This window comes from Equus quagga, chromosome 7 (assembly GCF_021613505.1).
Source record: "Equus quagga isolate Etosha38 chromosome 7, UCLA_HA_Equagga_1.0, whole genome shotgun sequence".
Classification (NCBI taxonomy): Eukaryota; Metazoa; Chordata; class Mammalia; order Perissodactyla; family Equidae; genus Equus; species Equus quagga.
Genome location: NC_060273.1, coordinates 129977265 through 129982933, shown reverse-complemented (window position 1 = coordinate 129982933; position 5669 = coordinate 129977265). Strand labels below are relative to the sequence as shown.

Genomic DNA, 5669 nt, shown 5'->3' with positions numbered 1-5669 from the left:
CAACTCCCAGAGGACACACTGTTAGCCTGGTCATCCCAGAGGGTGACTGGAGCTCCAGCCGGGGGGAGCCCGGGAGACTGCGTAAATGATCCCCTCAAGGGGCCCAGGGGCTGATGTGTTTGTACACCAGCATCTGAGGGCTCTTGGTTGAGTGCTGCCCCCAGGGCGGAGGGTGTTAATCCCCTGGACTTTTGGACCTCTTAGCAGGCCCACATTCAGGAGAGTGGCCTTCTGGTTTCAGAAAACTCCTCAGCGCAGATATGGCCGGTTGGATGTCAGTCGGAGGATAGTGAGTCAGTGAGGCCCAAGGAGCATGAGCAGGCCACTGACAGCACCTGCTGCATTTTATTAATCCCCAAATGCGCTTTAGCCCTCCTGAAATTTCTCAGCACCGTACACAGAATATAACTGAATCCTTGCTCCACAGTCAGGCGGTGTTGTAAAGAGCATCACTTATGCTAACCTCCTCCGTTACAGCTGCTGTGGAGGCGGTGGCATAGTTTACTCTCAGCAACAGGGCAGTCAGTGTCTCGAAACTTCTGATCTGGTGTCTGCTTTTGTGTACTTCTGCGTCTCCTCTCTTCCCCGCGCTGTGGTGGTGTGCCCACTGCAGCAACACCATTCCTTCTCAGCAGCTGACTGTAGCCCGCTGGGAGCTGGAAAGCAGAAAGATAATAAAGCTCATTGGAATTGTGATCAAAAAACAAAAAAGATGGCTATATGGCCCGGGGATCTCCTGTGAGTGTTCTGAAGATGTTTTGTGTCATCTGGCTCTTGAGAAGCCATTTCTGCCTCTTCCTTGAAACTTGGCTGATCATCGAGTTGAAGAAGTGACTTTGGGACAGGCGTAGTGTCTCACTTCTGATGTGACCAAAGGGATTCCTGGTACAGAAATGCATTTGCCTTCTGGACTGAGGCGCAGGCAGGAACAGCCAGCGTATGTAGTCACTGCAGAGATGTGTGAGGGAGCCAAAGAGGGCCACATAAAGACAGACGGGCTTTGTTACAGGGAAAATGGGAAGGACACACCTAAGTATGTTTTGGAGACTCCCCAGAGCGCGCTGTGGTGGGACTGCGGACTTCTGAGAAGTTGTGGGAGTGGACTCCACCGGGAGCCACAGGAAGAATTCACGTAGATGAGACCCAGACTCTCAAACTCTATTTACATGAGAATTTGAGCAGAATCATAGGTTTCTATTGCCTCCATTCACACGGAAGGAGAGGGACATGCCAACAAAACTAATTTGGCAAATAAATCTTACAAGCATCTTTAGACCATTTAGGAAAACAGAGACGTGAGATACAATATCATTACTAGGGCAGCAAATTATCAAGTAAGACAGCCTGTTACAGACCTCGACTTAGAGATCGACGATTTCTTTCACAGGCCGTAGAAAGATTTCTGAAGTTGGGGTATCTCATAAAACTCCCTTGTTCAAAGAATTCATCCAAACACAAGTTGGTAATAGTTACAAATAATTGCTTAGTCCCTACCTGGAACAGGAGAGCAAGATGAATGGTGTCAACTTGATACTTTATTGGATAATGTTCTTGGAATTAGTGTGAAGATGTAGAATTGGTGTCTCTTCCTCTGCAGCTGTGGAGAAGAGGCGATATCATCTCTTATCTTTCTGAGACTTTATTTATTTTTAGGTCTAGTGGTTAATTAAGAAGACCTGAATTTTTTTTTTTTTTTTTTTTTTTGCCAAGGAAGACTAGCTCTGAGCTAATATCTGTTGTCAATCTTCCTCTTTTTCTTCTTGAGGAAGATTAGCCTTGAGCTAACATCTATGCCAGTCTTCCTCTACTTTTTTATATTCAGTTCACTGCCACAGCATGGCTGATGAGTGGTGTAGGTCATGCCTGGGATCCAAACATGCAAACCTGGGCCACCGAAGCAGAGTGCACCAAACTTAACCACTGTGCCACGTGGCTGGACCCAAGAAGACTTGAAATTTTAAAATTTAGACTGCAGAATATTAGACCAATTTATAAGAAAGAGCATGTCTGAGGAGCTCAAATTTGATTAGAAGAAATTGAGAAAGAGCAGAGGAGGATTTTATTTCATTATAACAGAGCAAGCGTATGCAATGTCGCTCTGCAGAATTGAGGTGGTTATCTTGTTTTGGAACAAAGCCATCAGTCGGATTGAAGATTAAGAGTCAAAGCTGCAGACTGCAGCTCAGCCGCTCATGGGCCAGTGTGAGACTTGTCAACCACAGTCTCCCACACAGCTCACCGTCGGTGGCAACAGCTTTCAAGTGGTAGCAGATGTACAAGGTCAATAGATTGGCAGTGTGTTAATTTACTCTCTAGTCAATTTCTAAAATGAGACCTAAGAAAAGCACAAAAATTGCCACCACACATCAAGCCACAATAACTTCCATAGCTCTCGGAGCCCGTTCACTTGAGAAGAAAGGTAAGAATCATCTTTAGACCAGAGTCCATTCACTTAGACTTCACTGCATATAATTAAGTTCCTTGTTTTTCAAGCTTGCTTGTCTGATTTCCACCAGAAACCCTTAGTCCTTCCTAGTTTATGGCACCAGCAGATTACGATGGTGGTAGAAGGTAGATAATAAATATTCCTGTTAACCTTGATGGCCCCTGGGGCTATTACCACATCACATTCTCTATAACAATGTGTTTGTCATGGTGATTCTTGGTCATACACCAAAAAGTTGAGTTTTGTCCAGTATACCATTTAATGAGGCAGTGAAGTACACAGTTCATTATTCATTGAATCTTTTTATTTGGCGAGTTCGTTTGTTCATCAAACTGAACCTACCATGGCCCAGGCACAGAGCAAGGCCCTGGGAGATGCCGAAAGGGTAGGACATGGTCTCGGCTACATTGAACACTCAGGGTCTGGGGGGACAGACGGACACTTAGGCCATCCTCCCAGCGGCATGACGAATACCATGATGAGAGGTGAGTGACAGTCTCTATATCAGCTCCAGAGACACAGGACCCGAGCAACTGTCAAGGACGGTAGTCCTCAACCCGACTGGCCGTTTGCACCACTTGGGCAAGGAGGAGATTTTTAAAAAATGCCTGGGCCCTGCCAAGGATAAACGGAATCAGAATCTCTGAGGACAGAGCTCAGGCATCAGTATTTTTTTAAAAGCTCTCAGCACCTCCACACCACAGAATACTGTTCAGCCATAAATAGGAATGAAGTGCTGGGACCTGCTACGATGTGGGTGAACCTTGAAGCCTGTCATATACGTTATGATTCCACTTACATGAAACGTCCAGCATAGGCAAATCCATAGAGACAGAAAGTAGATTCGTGGGGAGGGAAGGGTGACAAGGAGTGACTGCTGATGGGCACGGGGTTTCTTTTCGGGGTGATGGAAACGTTCTGGAGTTGGCGGTGACGATTGCACAACATTTTAAATAAACTAAAAACCACTGAGTTATACACTTTAAAGTGGTGTATTTTATCTCAATAAAAATAAAATTGAAAAAAAGCTTCTCCCAGGCATCTTAATGCACAGCCGTGGTTGAGACCCTCTAATCTAGAGGATTACTAGTGTCTTGAGGGATCAGGACTGCTGTAAGGGCCCAGGACTGAGGCCATCGAGGCACCGGTGTCAGAGCAACCTACAAGTCGGCTGCATCTCACTCCAGTGCAGAGGCAAAGGGTTTAGGGTCAGATCAAGAACCACCTACTTAGAAAAACTACCTGGAAGGAAGGAAAGAAGGGAGGAAGGAAGGGAGACAGGGAGGGAGGGAGGGGGAGAGTAACACCTTTTGTTGGTTGAGTTACTGTAAACTCCTAACAGGAAAGACCTGAGTCTGTAGGTTTCGTTTTATATAACACTTCACACACTTGGTAAACTCTCGGTGTCTCTTCCTTCCTCTGTGAGACAAATGACGAAGCATCAAAAGGATCTGAGATCCGAGGAGTTTGTGACACCCACAGAGAGCTCTACATCCAGCTATTGTGTACTGTTGTTGTGACCGCTCACCCGAGTCCTTCATCACTCTCCCCCTGATATCTGGTAAGACAAGGACAGTGTTTCCAATTGCACGGCTGACAGACTCGGGCCAGGGGAAGAGAAGGCTGACACAGAAAGCTCTGCCAAGATTTGTTTTTACACCAACGAGTTTCTGTCCCACAGACTGCATGGTATTCAAAAGGTCATCCATTCAATTCCGAGTCCACTAGGCTTTCTCTAAACCGCTTTGCAGATGACCTAACGTAGGAAAGAATCGTATGTCTGGGGCCAGTTTCATTTTGGGAGCGTTTCCTCAGCATCTGAATGAGCCGGCTTCCCTGGAGGCCAGTGGCTGACCTTGGCCCCGGTCTGGGGCGGACTGATGGGTTGTTTAGGGGTCAGGCTCATTTTGGAGCCTCTGTCAGCCTTTGAGGAGGATGCACAGAGTCCTGGGTCTCTATCTCCCTGCACACATGGGCTGTTGAAAGCTGCTAGCATGCAAGCAGCGTGCAAGCACAAAAAGTACTGTCACCCCCACCACCAGCTGAAGTGACAGGAGACAAAATTCTGGGAAAAGAGAAAATTCTGGGAAAAGATTCTGGACTGGGGAATTTGCAAGGGATGGCAGACAGCCAGAACCTGGGTCTGTTCACCGTGTGGGTCCGGGGTGAGGGAGAGGTTCGTGTTCACTGACTCCGTTTTCTTTCCTCATACAAAGCACCTTTCTAGAGCTGGTCTGGAGCCATACTAGGTGTGTGTGGAGAGGTGACTCTTCTCTGAGGACTGCTGTTGTGAACGTGGGCCTTAAAAATCGTCACTCCTTCCAGTATTACGACCTGAGCAGTAACCAAGATGCCCTACGCAAGCAACCAAAATAGAAGGTTGGCTGACTGTGCAAAGATCAGCTTTCCGGTTCACAGAGCAGAGCAGAGTTCTCCGAGGGGAAAAAGACACGAGCGCCCAGGGGTATTACAACGTGGGAGCAGGCAGGTTATTTTCAGCTTTCCAGTCTGAGCCCAAGCCCAACACGGTTTAGCAAAACTGATATCACTATCTCCCTTAACCAGCGTCTGACGGGGCTTGTACCTTCACTGATAAAGAGGGGTCTTCCCCTAGACAACGCCAAGAATTTCTTCGTCACTCAGTCCAATTTTTCTTTCCTCTTTAGACAGTGCAATGTTGACCTTCCTAAGAAGTGGCATGCTTCTCCACCCCACCCGAACCCTTTATGGGTGTCAATCTAATTTCCTTGTGGGTGCCAATCCCAATTAATTTACGGGCGAGATTGCTAAGGGCTAGAAGGGGCTGACTAACAAGAATAACACGGTGGGATGCCCCCGAGTTTCCCTTACTGGGTCAGTCGCGCAGGGCTGAGGCCGCAGTGCCCCCTCTGAACTCGAGGGGGAGTGTTGTCTCCATCATCAGGGCCAGCACCCTGTGCAGAAGGGGCCTTTGCTGCTGCTGCCATCGCCCGTGTTTGTCTCCCAGGCAACTTCACTTCCTTTCCTCAGCTCAAGTTCCTAAGGAAGAGAGGGAATCAACAGAAAATTTAGTGGATTCATAATTTATATGTCCAACTTCACTCTATTTCTTTAATATTTAAATTAATACGACCTGGTGGACCCACCCTATTAGAGCGAGAAAGTCTGTCTTTCCTCTCCAGATTCCTCTCCTGGATAGTCCAGGAATCCAGGGGGAGCCCACTCAGTCCTAAGGGGTCAGCTC

At 47.4% G+C, this 5669-nt stretch overlaps 1 long non-coding RNA gene across 1 annotated transcript; it reads right to left on the bottom strand.

Annotated features, from left to right (window-relative positions):
* Positions 1-366: 366 nt before the first annotated feature.
* On the bottom strand, positions 367-5458 carry LOC124242322 (uncharacterized). Its single transcript, XR_006889423.1, has 3 exons — positions 5297-5458; positions 1495-1597; positions 367-656 (listed from the first exon to the last, which is right to left on the bottom strand). It is a non-coding gene; the product is annotated as an uncharacterized LOC124242322 (long non-coding RNA).
* Positions 5459-5669: the final 211 nt, after the last annotated feature.